The sequence below is a fragment of the Humulus lupulus genome, chromosome 5 (genome assembly GCF_963169125.1).
Source record: "Humulus lupulus chromosome 5, drHumLupu1.1, whole genome shotgun sequence".
Classification (NCBI taxonomy): domain Eukaryota; kingdom Viridiplantae; phylum Streptophyta; class Magnoliopsida; order Rosales; family Cannabaceae; genus Humulus; species Humulus lupulus.
In genome coordinates, this window is record NC_084797.1 from 15157143 (window position 1) to 15172008 (window position 14866).

The following is a 14866-nucleotide window of genomic DNA, read 5'->3' on the forward strand; positions in this document are numbered from 1 at the left end:
AATTTGTTCCTCAGGGATGGCAATATGGTGGGCCTCCTGCCCATCCTGCTGCTCTATTTCGTTGCCATGCCTGGATCGAGTGGTCACCATAGTTGAATGTTTGTGGCAGCACTAATTGAACTTGCTCTCAACGAAAGCACCAAACTGTTGACGCGGTTCTTCGGCAACAGGTAATTAAGAGAATAAGAGAAAGGGATTAGTGCTGAAAGTAGAACCGTCACAGATGAAATCTTAGAGAATGAACTAGGTGACTCAAGACACGTTTTTAAGTGGTTCAAAGGTTAAAATCCTTCTACTCCACTAGTCAATATTATTGATATATTCTCGGTTTGTGGTTACAAAGTGTATATCTCTTCTGAGATTATTTTTTCCAACCCTTATCAACTCCCAGGGTCTCCATATTTATAGGAGAAGGCACCTGGAAGTTGGTAAGGAGGTCATCCCGTGACCTTCTTATTTGTCATATCAACTCTGTGACATTCATGATTAATTCCTAAACCTGGCACATGAGTATGGTCATATCGATAGATAAGGAGATAATGGGCCGCACGGCCCAACCCAGCCGTGGGTGTCTGAATACGCACGTTCCTGCTGCGTGTCCGAGAAGTCAGGGAGATATCGGACACGTGATGTCAGATATAGGCACGTTTATCTTACGTGTGTTGACTTTACAAAGGGTCAGAGATCTTAGGAGGAGGAGCTCGTGGCACGAGCTGCTTCCCTGACCCGACCTTCGGCCTCAAGGATTCCTTCGCCCAGTCTTGGGCGGCCTTGGCGAGTTCTTGAGGATACCTCGAGCTAAGGGGGTTCGACCTGGAAAACAGGATCTCCGACCTGGGGAAGTTTACGGACTAACCTTGATTAGTCTGAGGCTCGACCTGCTAACCAGCCCGTGGGAAAACCAGGGCGTACATCTAAACTGTTGACGCGGTTCTTCGGCAACAGGTAATTAAGAGAAGAAGAGAAAGGGATTAGTGCTAAAAGTAGAACCGTCACAGATGAAATCTTAGAGAATGAACTAGGTGACTCAAGACATGTTTTTAAGTGGTTCAAAGGTTAAAATCCTTCTACTCCACTAGTCAATATTATTGATATATTCTGGGTTTGTGGTTACAAAGTGTATATCTCTTCTGAGATTATTTTTTCCAACCCTTATCAACTCCCAGGGTCTCCATATTTATAGGAGAAGGCACCTGGAAGTTGGTAAGGAGGTCATCCCGTGACCTTCTTATTTGTCATATCAACTCTGTGACATTCATGATTAATTCCTAAACCTGGCACATGAGTATGGTCATATCGATAGATAAGGAGATAATGGGCCGCACGGCCCAACCCAGCCGTGGGTGTCTGAATACGCACGTTCCTGTTGCGTGTCCGAGAAGTCAGGGAGATATCGGACACGTGATGTCAGATATAGGCACGTTTATCTTGCGTGTGTTGACTTTACAAAGGGTCAGAGATCTTAGGAGGAGGAACTCGTGGCACGAGCTGCTTCCCTGACCTGACCTTCGGCCTCAAGGATTCCTTCTCCTAGTCTTGGGCGGCCTTGGCGAGTTCTTGAGGATACCTCGAGCTAAGGGGGTTCGACCTGGAAAACAGGATCTCCGACCTGGGGAAGTTTACGGACTAACCTTGATTAGTCCGAGGCTCGACCTGCTAATCAGCCCGTGGGAAAACCAGGGCGTACAGGCTCTCTTGTTGAAATTAAAAGATAATATGTTAGTTAGTAAATGAAACATAAAATATCATGTAAACGTAGAAAAAAAAAGGGAAATTACCATATTTGGGGTAAATTCCCTAATAAAAACCTCTAATTTGTAAATTAGGGAAAAAATGTGTTTCATTTTATTTAAGGGATTCCAAAATAGAGAAGAATAATCTTCTTAATTATACAATAAAGATCCTTAATTAGTAAAATAGGAAAAAATAACATTCAGGATATGTTTAAATGTATATTTTGGGTGCACATATCATTACTGATTTATATAGTACAGAGCCAACTAGAGAATTGGAGGGTCGAAATGATAGAAAAACAATTTGGGAGGGGCCAAAATATAGAAAAAAAATTATTAGGAGGAAAAATGCAAACTTTGAAATACAAAATAAAGAAAAATATATATAAAAACCCATGCATAGAAATATTTCCTCGTGTTCAGTTTTGGGAAGTTGGAGCTAGGGGAGGTGATGAATGACAGATAGGTGACAGAGGATATCGTATAAAGGAAACGATCGATCGACCATTTGGAAGTACATCTTGAGGACATTCTACATCTAATGTGATCTCCCTCTCTGGGGGTGGTACATCCCGATTTTTCCCTGTTGGACAGAACTCGAGCAAGTGGATTCGGGGGAATCTTGTTCCTATTTCCTCAGGCAGAATTAGTTTTAGCCCAATAAACACGCTGGTTATTTCTGGGAGCTTGTCATGAAGGCATGGAGTTGGGGGTAGTGGTCCTGACAGAGCGACTAATATTCGTACGGTTGCGTCCATGCAACCTACTCTTCTAAGAGCCACTAGTTCTTCTCCCCGCATTTGGGTCACCACAGGAGGCACTCTTGCCATGATTTCGTCAATGCGCTTGTTGATGCTAGCCAGCTGATCCTTGAGTTCGGTGTTCTCTTGTTCGACTTGTCCAACATAATATGTAGAAAAACAAGGTACTTCCCTAGGATGCGCCGATGAGCTCCCTGTATCCTGGTTGTTCCCAACATTACATTGGGGATGTTTAATAGGGCGCCTAGAGGTTCTCTCTTCGGCTGGGATTGGGAGATGATAATCCTTTTGGTCCATGGGCAAAATTGATTCATCTTCTCGTGTCAATCGTCTTGTTACCATCACCATTATCACATTCAGAATCGGGACAAAAATTTTAAGCCTAATTTGCTCTCAATAAAAACATCAATCTGTTGATGCAGTTTTTCATCAACTGAAAATTATAAATAAAAAAGAGAGTTTAGACTTGATATAAACCGTACACAAAAGAAAAAAGAACAAACACAACTTTTTCGTAGTTTAATAGTTACATGTACTAAGTCCACAAATCAATATTATTTATGTATTTGCTTTAAGAGAATTGTTTCATACAATTTCTCCAGTTTCGGTATGTAAAAAATGTTCCCTTTCTCTGAAGTTCGTATTTGATTTTAGGCTACAAATTATGATTGCCCTAGTATTAGATTGCAAACAATGCGTCATAGATGCAACGCTGTACCCTGATCTAATTACACATGTCAGTTCATATTTTTGGGTACAACAACTAACACCCCCAAGATTATCTATTATCTGTGCGGTAGGGTCCTCAAAATTACAGTCATTACTTTCCCAAAATAGAAGGTAACATAGGATACTTTACAGTCTAATTTTGTAAAAATTACGTGGTATCTATGATTTATGTTTTTTTTTTAAATAACTATGGGATTATTTAATCCTATATAAATCAAATTTGAAAAATCAAGCCATAATAGCATTTTGTAATTTTGACGTTATGATCTTTATTACATATTTTGACTATACAAAATATTTTTTTAAAATTCTTTTAATATTAATATACAATTGTCATTCTTCTATTTTTTTTTTCATTCATTTTCTTCGTCATCTTCTTTGTTGTTGTTCTTTTTTTATTTTTATTGATCTCCATATTTAGCTATCACTTCATTAAGTCAATAACAAAATTAGTCGATATACAATTCCAGAAAAATGATAGAGGCTTACAAATTGATTTGTAGATTGAATCTTAGATTTGAAATATTGTTCCTAAAATATGCAAAATTTGTTATAGCAATTAATTAGAATAAGAAAAGTGGAGACTACTCATAATTTTTCTCAATTTAAGAGTGGTAATATTTAAAAATTCATAACCCAAAAAAAAATTTGTAGACTTGTAACTATTACCACTCTTAAATTGTGAAAAGTAGTAATTGATTACCACTTTTCTTAGTACAACTGTTTATTGTGATGAGATTTCAAGATCTCGAAAAGAAAAAAAGACAATTTCATTTTCAAACAACGCAAAAATCAATCATTAGCCTTGATTTATTTAATAGAATTGTAGATCGACTAGTATTGATAACGACCTAGGCCATACATGAAAACTTTTCCAAATGGAGCTACTTCACCACTATTATCCTCACTTATGAATCAATATTAATAAGTTCAAAATCAATGGAAAGTAGGCGTCCATGTTCCTTGAGCTCAAATATATTGGGTCTGTTAAAAGATGTTAACAAGATGATGATAATGTATTGATACCGAGAGATTGATCCACTCAAGAAATATTTTTATTAAAGTCTTTGTTTCAAAATTTCCCCATGCCAGCAATATATGGCATTGGTTGGTTAGAGCTTCCAAAGCCACTTTTTGTTTTTACTTTTTAACCAAGAAGCTATTTTGGAAGTTAGTTGGATTTTCTCAATAAAAGAGTTATTTATTTTGAAAAGTTATTTTCCAAGAAGCAATAAATAGAAGTTTCTCAAAAAAGTTATTTTTAAATGTTAAAAGCTAAAAGTTAGGCGAACCAAGATTTATATATATATATGATAATTTTTCTATATAGGTTTCACTTTAAGCTCCATTGGTGGGGCTTTCAATGTTTCTCGACCCGTGAATAGTTTTCGGCGTGATTTTTTTTTATGACCGTGTATATTATAGCTATTTAGAATATCCTGTTCAAACATGTTGCTTTTCACGAGCATAAAAAAATTAGTCATGTGTGCAACAACATGTTTGAACTTAGTTTTCGGTACGGTAAACTATTAATTTTCTGAAACTTTGCAGGATGCTCTAAATAGCTACAATATACACAGTCGTAAAAAAAATTACGCTGAAAACTATTCACGGGTCGAGAACACTGAGAGTCTCACCGGTAGGGCTTTAAGTGAAACCCCTACAAGAAAATTCCCATATATATATTGTGTACTAAAAATATGCACTTAAACATTATATAGAATAACATGACAACTTTCTCAATCAATCACATTTATCTAAATTGGGATCCATTATTTTAAAAAAAAATTACCACGTCAGTATGTATAATGTTTAGGTGCACATATCATTACTGATATATATAGTACAAAGCCACCTAGCGAATTAGAGGGGCAAAATGAGAGAAAAACAATTTGGGAGGGGCCAAAATATATAAAGAAAAAAAAAACTATTAGGAGGCAAAATGCAAACTTTGAAATACAAAATAAAGAAAAAAATATATAAAAAAAATTGGGAGGGCCAGCCCCTTTGCTCCATGGTAGATTTGTCCCTATATATAAGACAAATGATTGATACACTTTTAAATTGCACACAAAAGTTACACTATGATGTGTAATTAATTATAACCATGCAATTAAAAATTATGTGGACCTTACTTGAAAATATGTATGATTAAATTTAATTATACATCATAATGTGTAATGTTTATTTACAATTTGGGAGTGTGTCTAGCATTGCTATATATACATAACGCGAGTTGTTTATGATGTCAAAATCAAAATTCAAATAGTCAGTTGCACAAGTGTCTGGTTTTTTATACGTATGGAAAACAGACTATTTGAATTCTAATTTCGGCATTGTAAATTATTCAAAATTTTCCAAAAATTGGTGGGATGACTACTATAACTATCATCTACGCTATCATACAAAAAAAATTGGATTATAAACAAAAATATAAAATACCCCTATGATAGGGACAAAAATAATACTCCTATTTAGAAACTCCCTATAAATATATATATAGGACAATTCTTTTATAGTGACTTCATTTTAAGCCCTGCTGGTGGGGCTCTCAGTGTTTCTTGACTCGTGAATAGTTTTCAGCGCGATTTTTTTTATAACTGTGTATATTGTAGCTATTTAGAGCATCTTGCAAATTTTCAGAAAATTTTGAATAGTTTACAATACTGAAAACTAGGTTCAAACATGTTATTTTTCACGCGTATAAAAAAAATTAGTCAAGCGTGCAACAAGATGTTTAAACTTAGTTTTCGGTACTGTAAACTATTTGGAATTTTCTGAAAATTTGCAGGATGCTCTAAATAGCTACAATATATATAATCATAAAAAAATCAAGCTGAAAACTGTTCACGAGTCGAAAATACTAAGAGTCACACCGATAGAGCTTAAAGTAAAGCCCCTATAAAAAAATTCCAAATATATAAGCATATTTACTAAAGGGAACAATAGAAAAGATACCACTCCGTCAGTCGTCGTATAAAAAATGTTGCTTATATATACTATGGGAATAATGATTATGATAAATTTTAAAATTTTGAAAAAAGAAAAGCTATTAAAATTATGACTTCTTATAAATAATTCAAAATAAAACATTATTTAAATAACAAAATTTCCATATCTATTGAGATGTATCATTGAAAATCTATGGGCTTGTTTTGGAATTTTTTTTTTCTTTCAAAATTGTGTTTTAAAAAATGAGAATAAAAGGTAATTTTTTTTAGTTTTCAAAAAACAATAAGTGTTTGGCTAATGTTTTCTAAAAACAATCTTTTATTTTTTAATTTTTAGTTTTTATTTTTTATAAAAAATATTAAATAAAAAAATTAATAAATATATTTAGAAAGATAATTTTTTAAAAAAAGTATCTATATATATATATATATAAATGAGAGCTTCAAGGATATTATGTGCCACTCTAAAATCTCTTTGACTACTCTTTTTATTTTCTCATTTAATCTAATTTTTTTATTTTCTATTTTCTAAAATATCTTAACAATTGAAAATATCAATATATATACATATTAATTTGATCAAAAATTTATTTAGTTAAATATCTTAACTACTTATTTATTAAAAAATACTAAAAAAATTAATTAAAAATTATGTATTATGTGGCACTCTAAAATCTCTTCAAACTACTCTTTCTATTTTCTCATTTAATCTAATTTTTTTTATTCATTTTCTATTTTCTAAAATATCTTAACAATTGAAAATATCAATATATATACATATTAATTTGATTAAAAATTTATTTAGTTAAATATCTTAACTACTTATTTATTGAAAAATACTAAAAAAATTAATTAAAAATTATGTAATAATTTTTTATTATCTATATATGTATTTTTCTTATTATATTATAATTATGTTTTTTTATTCCAAAGTGAATAGTTTTACAAAATATTTATATCTATATTTATATATAAATGAGAATGTGACATCCTATATTTTTTACAATCTATTTTTACTATTTAGTGAGAATTTTATATTGTGTCAAAAAAAAAATATACATACATATATACGTACATCAACCCTTCAACAAATGTAACAGAATTAACAAAATTAATACACATACTTATAAATACATTGATTCTAATATAGCATACGTAACAGTAGTTATCCAATAATAATAACATGAAAGAGATATCAATGAGAATGGTCACATATGGTTTAATTAAACAGTTATCACAATTAGATTTTATTATATTATTATATCATTTTATAATTAACATTTTACAATCTAAAGTATCTAATTTTTTATTTTCTTTAATATTTTATTAATTTTTTCAGTTTTAAACCATAAAAGTATGCCGTTACAAAATAATATGTTACTTTTGCAGGTAATTCTCTTCCTTAGAAAGAGAACTATCTTGATATTAGTAAGAACATATAATACATGAATATTAATGAGAATTAAAATTTATTATTGGGTGTTGAATCGCTTGATGCTGTCATTTTTATTTAAAATTCTAATTATTATTATTTTCACTAAAGAAAGTAAACTCTTGAGTATATCGATTTATTATTTTCGAGGAGATTATGCGAGACTCTAAAATTTATTCAAAGCACTCTTTCTATTTTCTCATTTAATCTAATTTTCATTCATTTGCTATTTTTTAAAATATATTAACAATTAAAAATATTAATATATATATACATATTAATTTAATCTACTTAAATATCCTAACTACTTAATCATTGAAAAATACTAAAAAAAATTAATTAAAAATTACATAATAATTTTCGGTTCTCTATATATATATATTTTTCTGATTATATTATAATTATGTTTTTTATTCAAAAGTGAATAGTTTTACAAAATATTATAATTATTATCATCAATCATCAATATTTATAATTGTATTTTTCTCATTTTTGATATTTTACTAAACTTGTGAAAATAAGATATTACTAATGGCATTCTTTGGATTTGTGATTTGTTTTCACTATAATAAATAAATATTTTATAGATTGTAATTTTAGTTGACATTCCCGCAACAACAAAAGATGCGGAGGTTGATGTGAAAGACGAAAAATTCTTTTTAGAAATAAGGAACACATTATGAATGAAAAATAATATTACTAAAAATAAAATAATGCACAACAACAAAAATAATAAATGTTTATTTAAATTATTTATGTTTTTTTTAATTTAAATGTAATAGTTTTACAAAAATATATATTAACAACATGTATAATTTAATTTAAATTTAATTTATTTCAACGATGTATATTTTGAATTTAAATTTGATTAGATATTTCATTACAACAACTATTTAATTAAATTATAAATATAAGTAAACAATATTTTTTTCTCATTTTTTATATTACTTTTTTAATTTATAGCTATTAATTTATTAATGATTTTTTTTTATCTATTTTGTCTGTTCTCTTTTTTCTCATTTTTATTTTAATAAAAATTATAATAGATAAAATATCTACATATAATAATAATAAAATCTATCTATTTATATTTTAATTTTTTGACAAAATACAGGATCCAAATGTTAACTTTTAACAATAAAATATTCAAACGGGTAATCAACCAAATTATACGTGGTTCAAATAATCTATTTTTACATTCCTATTTTTTAATTTTTGACAAAACACAAGGTCCAAAAGTTAATTTTAAAAAAAATTAATGGTCAAAATTGGTAAACAACTAAAATACAAGGTTCAAAATGGTGTGAACTCTTATAGAAAACATAAATTATATATATTTATATAATTTATTTTTTATAAATAATTTTTAACATTTTGAATAAATATATGATCCACATGTTAATTATTAAAAATAAACAATCAAAATGAGTAATCGGCCAAAATATAGTGTTCAAATAATAGATTTATCTATTTCTATTTTAATATTTTGACAAAACTTGAGGTCTACAAGTTAATTTGTAAAAATAAAAGTTCTAATGGGTGATCGACTAAAATACAAGGTTCAAAATAGTGTGAACCCTTACAGAAAACAAAAATTATATAAATATATAATTTAATTTTCATAAGAAGTTTGAATATTTTAAATAAATACATGGTCCAAAGGTTCATTTTAAAAAATATAGGGTCAAAACGAGTAATTAGCAAAAATACAGTGTTCAAATAATCAATCTATCAATTCTAATTTTTATTATTTTGACAAAACACGAGATCTAAAAGTTAATTTTTAAAAATAAAGACTTCAAACAGGTAATTGGCCAAAATAAACCTTACACAAAATATAAATTTTCTTATACATATTTAGATTTTTTTTATAAAAAGAACTACGCAAAGCGTATAATAATAATAAATAAAAGTAAATGTACAACAAGCTTTTTGAACTTTGTTTTCAGCACTTTAAAATTTGTCAGAATTTTTTAAAAATCTACAGGAGGTTCGCTATACAATAACAGTGAACACCATCATGAAATAAAAAATTATGGTTAAGATGTTTTCACGTGTCTATATAAAGAACATGTTGTACGAGTATGGTCAAAATGAATCACCACCCCACAGTCTCTCAAAAAATATTTTAAAATATATATATTTTAATAATTACAAAAGACTGCGCGGAGCGCGGTTATATTTTCTAGTGTAATAAATAATACAATAAAGTAATGTGAAACAAAAAATGATGAAAAAATAGATAAAAAAAGTTTGAGAATATTTTTTGTAACTTTGTTTTTAAAATTATTTTCTGAAAATAATGTCGAACACCCTTACTTATTTTCAGAAAATAATTTTTAATTTTTAAAAACAAAAAAAAAATTTAAGTTAAGGAGCAAAACACAATCTATATTCTTAAAAAAATTCAGATAATATTTTGAAAGTATATATTGAAAAGGAAATGGCTACTTACAGAGTAACATAAATTTCCAGTATTTGTTTTATATTTTATATATATATTAAAAAAATAGAGATGAGGGTGCTTTTTGAGCCTCTTCTATTTTTTTTATTATTATCATGTATTGTTGTTATTTAGATTTTTATTATTATCATGCATTGTTGTTATTTAGAGTATTCTGTAAATTTTCAGAAAATTCTAAATAATAGCAGTGCCAAAAACAGATTTCAAACAAATAACTTTTCATGCACATAAAAAAAAATAATCATGCATATAATAAATTATTTAAATAATGTTTTCAATACTGTAAATTATTTTTAAAAATTTTAAAATTTAGAAATTGCTCTAAATAATTACCTAATATACAATCATTAAAAATAAAATTACACCAAAAATTATATAGTTACCAAAGACAGAAAGGAATGTATCTATACACCAAAAAATAGAATGGGTAGAATTTTCATATGGACTTTACTAAAACAATCCATTAGCGCTTATATCGAAAGAATAAGTTGAGGTGAAACACTCATTATGATTATGATAATAAATTAAGTGCACTCTACACTAGTCATTATTTTGGTTTTATGCCAAAAGTTTTAATTAATTACTAATATAATTAGAATCAGCGATAATTAAGCGGGAAAATTATATGACATTGATTTCGATATACTAATTACTAAAATTGCCAATTCATTCATTGATTACGACCTTCACAAACTTGGAAGAGCACTCGTTTAACTGTACTAGACCCCACTTCTCCAAACTTCTAGATCTTTTGAAGTATAGTTTTTTCTTTTAATAAAAATACCATCCCCAGTTTTTATCAAATTATATTGATATTTCTTAACCTAAAACTATTTACACCTATTGGGTTTTTAAAAATAATTACAAATTGTATTAATGATAATGTTAAGGAGGAATGTAATTGTGTAAAAACTAATAAAATTGTATTTCATTATGTACCATTTTTTAGGAATATAATAAAAAAAAAGTTATATTTAGTTGTACATGAAGATGTCATATATATCTTAACAATTATGTGTAAAACCATAAATTTAATTAGATGAAAGTTAAAGATAAATTTAATTTTGATCTTCATGAGAATTAATGTCAAGGATGTTATATTATTCTATTTTTTAGAATAGAAAATAAATCTTTATATTTTTTATTGGTATGTTAATATTAGCTCATATATACCATATAATTCGAACTTATTAGACCTTAAATTTTTTATTTGAATAAATTAAAAATTAAAAATAATTTTTTTTTTTAGTTTTTCAATTATTTTTTAGTTATAATTATATATGTCTTTGTAAGTGTATATATCTATGTATAAGTAACTACTTGGTATGATTTTTTATTTTTTTTACACCAAAAGAAGAGGAGTGGAACTTGTGAACTCTTCTTTATCAGGAGAGATTATTTATTTATTTTATTTTTTGGGGAGGGCTCACTAATAACTCAAAAACAAAACAAAAAATACCAAAAACAAAGTTAGGTAAATGTATACACATATGGGATAAGTTCAATAGATAATATATTACACCAACTTTTACATTAATGTTACAATATTATTTAGAACATATTAATAATTAAATATATAAACAAGTAATCAGTGAAAAAACAAATATATGGAAATATATAATTAATGGCAAAGATGTATAGCACCCGATTGTATACATTTATTATAAATATTTAAGCTAAGAGTTATCCGATTGATATGTTGAAAAGCAGTAAAAGTTGGTAGTGGAATTACTGTTTTTTTTTTTTTTTTTTTTGTGAAGGAATGACAAATATATGTTTTTAAGAAGAAGAAAAAACAAAAACCTATGTGCCATATGTGATTCTAAGATTAGATAAAAAAAATGTGATTTTCAGACAAAAAATATATACATAAAATATGAAAATAATTTCAATTTTTCAATATCATGTTATGATTATTAAGTTAGTAATCCAATCGGTCTTGTTTCTCACTATGATTTTTTTAATATATAATTTTTTTTGTCGTCTATTTAACTTGTGAATTTAATATGTTGAAAAATGTAAAAGTTGTTAGTGGGATTACTATATGATTTTGTGAAGAAAATAAAAACAAAAACGTATGTCTCATCAAAGGAATAATATGTTATTTTAAGACAAAAATTAAATATATTGAAAATAAATTCAAATTTTCTAACTCATCTTATGATTATTAAGTTAGTAGTCAAATCGGTCTTGTTTCGCACTATACGTGTATATTTTTTAGAAACAATAACTTTATTGATAAACATTATAAACGAAATTGTATTTATACATTAAATGGGTACTAAATCAAAACTATTCCATGCTAATTAAACATATTATTTTATGCTAGTATTCTCTTTGATTCCAAAAGTGCCCTTAGCATTTATGAAGGGAAACTCTTTGGGTTCTGAATCTGTGTTCTTTCTTTCTCTCTCTGATTTTGGGATACATTGTTTTAACTATTTCGAACAGATCTGTATATGCATTCGTGTTTTATTGTAATGTTTGACTATCAGATTGGATCTTCGTTTCACTACGTTTTTCTGGGATTTTTGTCTGCATCGATGAGTTTCGATGAAACTCGACAGGCCTCGATGGTTTCACATAATTAGATGTTCGATGGTCCCCGATGGTCCTCGACTTGCCCCGACATGTACTGATTGGTGTTTGGAATAGGGGACCTCGATGATACTCGATGAGGCTTGATGATACTCGATGGACCTCGATAGATCCACATTCATTTATGTAAACAGTCCACCTCGATTTTGGTCGATGGACCTCGATAAATCAAGAAGAATTTAATTAGATAGGCCACCTCGATGTGACTCGATGGTCCTCGATGGACCTCGACAAGCCAAGAATAATTGAACTAGAAAGATACAATGATTGTTCTCAACTTGCCTTGATGGAGCTCGATAGGTACTCATGCATTTACTTTGGAAACCACCTCGATAGAAAACGACAAACCTCGCCATGCCTTGATGCTTGACCTCGACGGAATTAGCACTTTTATTGATAACTGTTATCCCCATTTCCTGCATGGGCTCGGGGTCTTCGTCTTGGCCCGCTGTCAGAGGGCCAGCTCAGCACGTGGGCCCGGCCCAAGGTCTCTTGGTATGGAGAGTGCCCAAGGGGACGGGTATGAACCGGGGACTCAAGACTGGGCCCATTTGAAGGGTCCGGGATGTCCCTCCGGGTCCGCCCTCAGCGAGGATGGTCCGGGCGATGCCCAGAGCGCTCGGACCATCGCAGCTACGCGTCCTGGCCCCTGACCCTGATACAGTACGGGCCCATGGTAAATGGAGCAGGACAACGGTAAACGGACCTGGATCACCTCCCCCCAGTCGAAGGGGCCAAGCGTCCAGGACCCTGAAGCCACCTCATTCCGCGTGGGCTTTGTCCCCACTTTTCGCCTGCAGAAAAGGTCACCTCGGGATTGCACGCTGATGTGTCAGGACTGCGCAGCCAAGTACTCTGACTGGCCTTGTCTCCTAAATCTGTCTCGTGACTCGAAGTGATCAGACCCAAAGCGTCGTTTTGTCGGGCGAGACGTAGTTCTATGGTCAACCTATTGGGCCTTAGCTGGTTTGGATTTCGTGTATTTTGTATCTTTTTGTATTGGGCCTCCACTAGAAAGGTCGCTTGTATCCGTTTCCCCGATGGGCCTGGGTCTGATCGGGCCCTGACCCGGTATTCCCATCAGCTTATAAATATAAGCTACAAAGCACGGTGAACTCTCTCTCTCAAATTCACGAAAAAGACAGAAACTCTGTCAAGATATTGAGAGAAAACTTCATTGTAAAAGCTTCTTCAAGCTCTAATAATATAGACTCGTGGACTAAGGCTAGTTAACGCCCTAACCACGTAAAAACCCCGTGTCAATCTTCTATTTTCATTATTATTATTAGTAAATATTACTCATTAACAGAGTTGCCGAAAATCTCGGTTAACAATAATATTGAAAGTTACATCATTGGTGCACAATTTAACCATACCCTCACAAGACTACCCCTTTCCCAAAAATACATTTGATTTGGTAAGTATAAGTTTACCGGACTCAAAAACGGCTTTAATGCTGGGCTTGCCAAGGAAATCACCACTTACCAAGTTTCTACTCATTTCGGAAACATAAAGTACATTCACTAATGTAACTTTCTTGCCGGAGGTGAAAAAAACTTCAATGGTACATTTGCCAAGTACCTTGTATTAGCCCTCATTGCCCATTTGAATCTCATGGTTGCCCTTTGACTCTTTAAAGGTCTTGAACAATGATTTTTCATAGGTGACATGGACGGTGGCACATGTATCATACCACCACTCTTTCACCTTGCCTTGGACCGCATTCACCTCACTAAGGGTAGCAACTATGTTTTCCTCTTGAGTTGCTTCACCTTAGGTCCTAGTCTTTTCTATGCCTACACTCTCTAGCATAGTGACCCTTTTTCCCACACACAAAGCAAGGACCTTTCTCGCCCTTAAACTTGTTTGGGTTGGTTTTTGGACCCAAAGGTTTCTTGTTACCCTTTTTCCCTTTGTTTTTTGGATGTTTTGGTTGTGACACCGCATTTGCTTTGGAAGTCTCTCCATTAGACCCCTCCACAAGTTTATCTCTACATATCGATTCCTCTTCGATTCGAATATGCTTTTGGATTTCCTCCAAAGAATAATCCTCATTTCTATGAAGGATTCTTTTCCTATAGCTCTTCCAAGTTGGTGGTAATTTAGGCACAATAGCACCAACTTCAAAGGCCTCAAGAAGCTCAATCTTTAAAACTTTCAGTTTGTTAACAATTATTTGCAATTCATGAATTTGAGGA